The sequence below is a fragment of the Schistocerca serialis genome, chromosome 1 (genome assembly GCF_023864345.2).
Source record: "Schistocerca serialis cubense isolate TAMUIC-IGC-003099 chromosome 1, iqSchSeri2.2, whole genome shotgun sequence".
Taxonomy (NCBI): domain Eukaryota; kingdom Metazoa; phylum Arthropoda; class Insecta; order Orthoptera; family Acrididae; genus Schistocerca; species Schistocerca serialis.
In genome coordinates, this window is record NC_064638.1 from 1,189,253,530 (window position 1) to 1,189,262,299 (window position 8,770).

Here is an 8,770-nt window from a genome sequence, read left to right on the forward strand (position 1 = left end):
GTAGACACCTCAGTTTCCGGACATGAATCACCTGCTGGCCGAGTTAGCAGGGCCACTCACGCAATCTTCGTGCGCCACATCGCTAAGGAAGACCTTGAGGTGTAGCAGCGTCGCGTTCCCAGTAATGAACAGGTATTGTAATCCTCTATCTCTCCAGCACTTTCCTGTCTGCGGGAGTTAATTGGCCTCTCACAAGTACTGTTTTGATTGTTACGTATTAGACTTTTATAACATACATCTAGAGCTAACGAATTGGTATGTCAGTGAAGTCGTATTCAGAAGACGCGAAATTGCAATTCTTGTCCATCGATGTCTGATAACGGCATTTTGTGGTGTCCATAAAGAATTATAAACGAACATCCGTGTTTATAGAATAGATCTGCTGCTTCAGTCGCTTACTTTCCCTGCATTTATCCTGCCACTATCCTACGCAACTTAATGAACTAACTGGAAACTTAAAGATGCAAAACACTATTTTCTTTAACTTCAGTAACGTACGAATGCTAAGCAGATATCTCGATGAAATTTTTGTGAGAAATGAACCTTGTTGAAATCGTTTTGTCTTACCTAATAAGTACAATCGACGCATTTGGCACTTAGCTGCGATTGTCAACAGAGTGCCATTTCATCTGTATTGAAATTAGCCTTGCTGCGTGATACTGTTACGTTACTTAGAGAGATGTAGTAAAGATGTGAAATTCCTGAAGTAATAACACTCATGTCCTCTGATCGTTTATTGTTTGCCTGTCACTCTCCTGCGAGGAGCTGTTTTTCTCCCGAGTTTCATTGCAGCGTAACTATTATGAATGTGTACGGTACAGTAGACTTAATACTTATCTACACTACTGGCCATTAAAATTGCTGCAGTAAAAACAAATGCAGATGATAAACGGGTATTCATTGGAAAAATATATTATACTAAACTGATATGTGATTACATTTTCATGCAATTTGGGTGCATAGATCCTGAGAAATCAGTACGCAGAACAGCCAACTCTGGCCGTAATAACGGCCTTGATACGCCTGGGCATTGAGTCAAACAGATCTTGGATGGCGTGTACAGGTACAGCTGCCCATGCGGCTTCAACACGATGCCACAATTCATCAAGAGTACTGACTGGCGTATTTTGACGAGCCAGTTCCTCTGTCACCATTGACCAGACGCTTTCAGTTGGTGAGAGATCTGGAGAATGTGCTGGCCAGGGCAGCAGTCGAACATTTTCTGTATCAGCGAGGCCCATTCAGGACCTGCAATATGCGGTTGTTCGTTATCCTGCTGAAATGTCTGGTTTCGCAGGGATCGAATGAAGGGTAGAGCCATGGGTGTACGTAACACATCTGAAATGTAACGTCCACTGTTCAAAGTGCCGTCAGCGCTAACAAGAGGTGAACGAGACGTGTAACCAATGGCACCCCATACCATCATGCCGGTTGATACGCCAGCATGGCGATGACGAATACACACTTCCAATGTGCGTTCACCGCGATGTCGCCAAACACGGATGCGACCATCATGATGCTGTAAACAGAACCTGGTTCGTCGTTGAGTACACCATCGCAGACGCTCCTGTCTGTCATGCAGCGTCAAGGGTAACCGCAGCCACGGTCTCCGAGCTGATAGTCCATGCTGCTGCAAACATCGTCGAACTGTTCGTGCAGATGGTTGTGACTCAGGGACGAGACGTGACTGCACGATCCATTACAGACATGCGACTGCTAGTGATACGAGGCCGTTGGCATCCAGCATGGCATTCTGTATTACCCTCCTGAACCCACCGATTCCATATACACTCCTGGAAATGGAAAAAAAACACATTGACACTGGTGTGTCAGACCCACCATACTTGCTCCGGACACTGCGAGAAGGCTGTACAAGCAATGATCACACGCACGGCACAGCGGACACACCAGGAACCGCGGTGTTGGCCGTCGAATGGCGCTAGCTGCGCAGCATTTGTGCACCGACGCCGTCAGTGTCAGCCAATTTGCCGTGGCATACGGAGCTCCATCGCAGTCTTTAACACTGGTAGCATGCCGCGACAGCGTGGACGTGAGCCGTATGTGCAGTTGACGGACTTTGAGCGAGGGTGTACAGTGGGCATGCGGGAGGCCGGGTGGACGTACCGCCGAATTGCTCAACACGTGGGGCGTGAGGTCTCCACAGTACATCGATGTTGTCGCCAGTGGTCGGCGGAAGGTGCACGTGCCCGTCGACCTGGGACCGGACCGCAGCGACGCACGGATGCACGCCAAGACCGTAGGATCCTACGCAGTGCCTTAGGGGACCGCACCGCCACTTCCCAGCAAATTAGGGACACTGTTGCTCCTGGGGTATCGGCGAGGACCATTCACAACCGTCTCCATGAAGCTGGGCTACGGTCCCGCACACCGTTAGGCCGTCTTCCGCTCACGCCCCAACATCGTGCAGCCCGCCTCCAGTGGTGTCGCGACAGCCGTGAATGGAGGGACGAATGGAGACGTGTCGTCTTCAGCGATGAGAGTCGCTTCTGCTTTGGTGCCAATGATGGTCGTATGCGTGTTTGGCGCCGTTCAGGTGAGCGCCACAATCAGGACTGCATACGACCGAGGCACACAGGGCCAACACCCGGCATCATGGTGTGGGGAGCGATCTCCTACACTGGCCGTACACCACTGGTGATCGTCGAGGGGACACTGAATAGTGCACGATACATCCAAACCGTCATCGAACCCATCGTTCTACCATTCCTAGACCGGCAAGGGAACTTGCTGTTCCAACAGGACAATGCACGTCCGCATGTATCCCGTGCCACCCAACGTGCTCTAGAAGGTGTAAGTCAACTACCCTGGCCAGCAAGATCTCCGGATCTGTCCCCCATTGAGCATGTTTGGGACTGGATGAAGCGTCGTCTCACGCGGTCTGCACGTCCAGCACGAACGCTGGTCCAACTGAGGCGCCAGGTGGAAATGGCATGGCAAGCCGTTCCACAGGACTACATCCAGCATCTCTACGATCGTCTCCATGGGAGAATAGCAGCCTGCATTGCTGCGAAAGGTGGATATACACTGTACTAGTGGCGACATTGTGCATTCTCTGTTGCCTGTGTCTATGTGCCTGTGGTTCTGTCAGTGTGATCATGTGATGTATCTGACCCCAGGAATGTGTCAATAAAGCTTCCCCTTCCTGGGACAATGAATTCACGGTGTTCTTATTTCAATTTCCAGGAGTGTATATCATTGGATCTCGACCAACGCGAGCAGCAATGTCGCGATATGATAAACCACAATCGCGATAGGCTACAATCCGACCTTTATCAAAGTCGGAAACGTGATGGTACGCATTTATGCTCCTTACACGAGGTATCACAACAACGTTTCACCAGGCAACGCCGGTCAACTGCTGTTTGTGTATGAGAAATTGGTTGGAAACTCTCCTCATGTCAGCACGTTGTAGGTGTCGCCACCGGCGCCAGCCTTGTGTGAATGCTCTGAAAAGCTAATCATTAGCATACCACAGCATCTTCTTCCTGTCGATTATATTTCGCGTCTGTAGCACGTCATCTTCGTGTTGTAGCAATTTTAATGGCCAGTAGTGTAATAACTCAAGTACGTATAAAACATGATGTTTGGCGTTCACGCAAGACCACTAATGTTAACAAACTAGCTTCTTTAACAAGCAAGTACTGAGAACTTTTTGCCAAAGCGTAATATCTTTTTGTAACAGTGATAGTTGTGAGTTGGGTAATGTGTTATAACAAGAATGTGATGCATTAAAATCACAGTTACCATTTTAAGAAAAATGTATTGTATCAGAAATTAAGTAAACCTTAACAGATATGCAGTACACTTTAAAAGCTACACAAGTGATCATTCGAAGCAATAAAATGAAGTAAACATGGGCTCTAAAAAGCATACTTTAAGAACCAAGAGCACTCCATCTTCGATATTGTGAAACAAATCAATTCTACTGCAAGCTCTTTGCATTCCATATTTTGAGGGAAAAGAAAATATTGTCCAGTAAACATGGGCTCTAAGTTGCATATCCAAAGAATTATGAGGACGTTTTCACCTTTGCTACTGTGAAACACAACTTTCCTGCAGAACAAGTTCTCAAAGTCCTTAAAGTATGCATTTTAGGTTAAATAATCTTTTTTCTTCGCATGATCATTTTTGTCAAATGCTACGGAATTTTGTGGGTACTTACCACGACAATCCTATGACCAAACTGCATTGCATGTTTTCCCCATCGATCTATGTCAGTATGACTAAATCCTCGATTACGTCTTGGCTGCACCGTTGTGCACACTCCCTCTCACTCCCCACTGAAAACCTCTTATTTTGTGTTTTTATCTCATTTATCCCAGATCTTCAAGAGAAGCGATTGTTTAACAAATTTGTCCGTCAGTATAATTTTTTTCGCGTGTTCCCCTAACTTTTAAGCATTGTGTTAAATGTGTCGATCTCATACTGAGCAGGAGAACTGAATTTACGAGTTACGTATGTTTAACGTTTATTCTTGTTACCCGTCACACCACTGGCAAGATCAACCCAAAATCATAGCAACAAATAGTAATAATACCGTCCAAGTGGCGATCGACGTAGGGTGTGTTGAGTGCTTGCCTGAACTAGTCTTCATTTCGTCTTTCGAAGTCTGTTTTCTTAATGATTTTGCAATTTTATTTAAATTATTACATCAAATGCGCTTCCTATCGCCACAGTCGACATTTAACTTTATGGACGAAAACTCATCAAGCTTTTGATTGGTTGAATGCCTCTCGGCACGAGTACCTCTCTTGTACAAAACTTTTCATCACGGAGCAGTAATTGCAGACTACTTCGTCAATTGAAGGACTGCAGGGTCCGCAGGAGAGTACCTGTAAAGTTTGGAAGGTAGGAGACGAGATACTGGCAGAAGTAAAGCTGTGAGGACGGGGCGTGAGTCGTGCTTGGGTAGCTCAGTTGGTAGAGCACTTGCCCGCGAAAGGCAAAGGTCCCGAGTTCGAGTCTCGGTTCGGCACACAGTTTTAATCTGCCAGGAAGTTTCATATCAGCGCACACTCCTCTGCAGAGTGAAAATCTCATTCTCGAAACATCCCCCAGGCTGTGGCTAAGCCACGTCTCCGCTATATCCTTTCTTTCATGAGTGCTAGTTCTGCAGGGTTCGCAGGAGAGCTTCTGTAAAGTTTGGAAGGTAGGAGACGAGATACTGGCAGAAGTAAAGCTGTGAGGACGGGGCGTGAGTCGTGCTTGGGTAGCTCAGTTGGTAGAGCACTTGCCCGCGAAAGGCAAAGGTCCCGAGTTCGAGTCTCGGTCCGGCACACAGTTTTAATCTGCCAGGAAGTTTCATATCAGCGCACACTCCTCTGCAGAGTGAAAATCTCATTCTCGAAACATCCCCCAGGCTGTGGCTAAGCCATGTCTCCGCTATATCCTTTCTTTCAGGAGTGCTAGTTCTGCAGGGTTCGCAGGACAGCTTCTGTAAAGTTTGGAAGGTAGGAGACGAAGTACTGGCAGAAGTAAAGCTGTGAGGACGGGGCGTGAGTCGTGCTTGGGTAGCTCAGTTGGTAGAGCACTTCCCCGCGAAAGCCAAAGGTCCCCAGTTCGAGACTCGGTCCGGCACACAGTTTTAATCTGCCAGGAAGTTTCATATCAGCGAACACTCCGCTGCAGAGTGAAAATCTCATGCACTTATTTCAATAGTGGTACAAGTCCATTTTTGTTCATTTTGAGATACAGAGTCCTGAAGTTGAATGAGCACTGAAACATTTGCAAAAATGGCTCTGAGCACTATGGGACTCAACTGCTGAGGTCATTAGTCCCCTAGAACTTAGAACTAGTTAAACCTAACTAACCTAAGGACATCACAAGCATCCATGCCCGAGGCAGGATTCGAACCTGAGACCGTAGCGGTCTTGCGGTTCCAGACTGCAGCGCCTTTAACCGCACGGCCACTTCGGCCGGCGAAACATTTGCAGTTGAGATACCAGAAATATTCAGGCATACGGCTTCTTGCTGGAGATGAACCTTTCTTTCTGTTTCTTTGGATCATTAATTTCATATGCATTATAGGCAGAAAAGTGGAGGTATTGGACTTGTACTACTATTGAAATAAGCTCTTTAATTATTTGTTGGATGTATTCCCATCTTTGTCTTCATCTTCTTCTTCTTCAGTTTTAAGCCTCTGCAGCTCCCCTTAGTACCATCTTAACATGTGTTCTACTATCCTGTCCCTTGTTCTTGTTAATGATTTCCATATACTCCTTTCCTCGCCGATTCTGCGGAGCATGTCTTTCATCCCTTACCTTATCAGTGTACCAAATTTTCTACATTCTTCTGTAGCACCACATGTCAGATGCTTCGATTCTGTCCTGTTCCGTTTTCCCCACAGCCCACGCTTCACTACCGTACACTGCTGCGCCCCAAACGTACATTCTCATAGATTTTTTCTCAAATTAATAAATATGTTTGACACTAGTAGATTTCTCTTGTCCAGGAACGCCCTTTTTGTTAGTGCTAGTCGGCTTTTTATGTCTTTCCTGCTCAGACCATCATGGGTATTTTGCTGCATAGGTAGCAGAATTTCTTAACTTTATCTGCTTCTTTGTTTGCAGGTTTGCTGTTAGGTTTCTCGCTGTTATCATTCCGCTACTTCTCGCTACTTTCGACCTTCTTCGCTTTTCTCTCAATGCATATTCTATACTCATTAGACTGTTCATTCCATTCGACAGATCCTGCAATTCTTCTTCGCTTTCTTTGAGGATGGCAATGTCATCAGCGAATCTTAATATTGGTATCCTTTCAACTTGAATTTTAGTGTATCATGAACATTTCTGCTATTTGTTTCATTGATACTTCACTATATAGGTTGAATAGTAGGGACGAAAAACTACATCCCTATCTTACACACTTTTGATCCGAGCACTTTGTTTTTGAATTTCCACTCTTATTGTTCCCTCTTGGATGCTATAAAAATTGTGCATTATCCGTCTTTCCCTAAAGATCACCCCTATTTTCAGTCAAAAATTAGAAAATCTTGCATTATTTTCCATTGTCGAACACTTTTCCTAGCTCAATGAATGTGTCTTGACTTTTCTTCGGGTTTGGTTCCTTTACCAACCGCAACGTTAGAACTGCCTCACTTGAACTTTTTCCTTTCCTAAAGACAAACTGGTCATCATCTATCTGATCATCAATTTTCTTTTCCATGCGACATATCTCTGCGAATTCTTTAAACTCAGTTCTATGTAGTTATCTTATTTTAGTAGTTCGTGTACTGGAGCTGCGAAGTAAGAAAAATGTTCATATGTGTGTGAAAACTTATGGGACTTAACTGCTAAGGTCATCAGTCCCTAAGCTTACACGCTACTTAACCTAAATTATCCTAAGGACAAACACACACACCCATGCCCGAGGGAGGGCTCGAACCTCTGCCGGGACTAGCTGCACAGTCCATGACTGCAGCGCCCCTGACCGCTCGGCTAATCCCGCGCTGCTGCGAAGTAACTCACCTTCCTCTCTCATAAGGTAGTGCCCCGGTCGTTAAGGTGTAAGAGCAGGTCTCGAACAGGTCTTCTGTTTTTTTTTAGAGCATCTTAGTGTACTTGCAGCTAAATATCTAGAATAAAAGAACAATTCTCTCGCCTTTGAGTTTCTCAGTTCCCCTGAAATTTCATAACGCTGCGAATCTGAAACAAAGAGTTCTCACTTTTACCACAGAAAATATTTACTTACAAGCATCATCGATGCAACTGCGTTGGTTTGATTTCTCCGTTGATGCCCCAAGATGACTTTAATGGGAAACGCTTTCTTTTTGTAATCCGGTCCATCAATGGAAAGCGTTGCTAGGAAGTCGACATGCGCAGTGACGTGTGTCCGGCATTCCTCTGTATGTCCCTCAGGAACAGCGGTTAACCATGCCTGAGATGGCATCTTCTTAAGAATTTCAAAATTTTGCTTGAGGATCTGAACTAATTACTGGTTTTCGTCTCAAACTGAAGACAGACACTAAAAGCTTAGTGGTTAATTTCAGAAAGCAGTCTGTAGATTTCTCAGTGGATACAACGAGACGTTGATAACAAAGCAAATGTTAACTTATGATGAACAACAGTCAAAATGTTTTGATTGATCAGACGAAAAAATTGAACTACATGGAGCACATGAAACAGCAATACGTCCAGATGCACAAGAACATTATATGAAAACGAAAATAAAATCAGTTACACGGGTACAAAGCTATAAAATATCATCAACAGTTAAGAGTGAGTACGACACTAGTAAATGCAGTTTCTTTTCCGTACATTGACGAGGGTGCGACAGATGACAATTGAAAAGCATAGATAGCGACAACAGATGTTGATTTGTTAACTAAAAAACAGAACTTAATGCCGTTTACGAAGACGAGTGTGCACACTACTCCATTAAAAACTGAAATGTCAATCCCCCATGATGCTGGAAATGTGCAAACTATGACTAAGTCCAAGAAGCCAGCGTGGGCTTTGAGAAGGACGGCACCAACGACAATAGCGATATGATTCCGCAATGCTGTGGGATCGTGGGCGGTTTAGAAGCAGGTACAGCAAAGTGTTGCACTTAGGAGTGGCTGAGGGAAGATCAGCGAGTACCGAATGGTTTATTGATGCGCGCAAGACGACTCTGTCCAATGGCCAGCAGAAGCAGCCGGCATTGAACTTGGAGAATTCCCTGGCCGAAGGGCAGTTGAGCGTCGACATGAATTTTCCTCACGAATGGATACCGGTGCAGTGTTACTTGGGAGGGTGATTTCGCGGAAGCA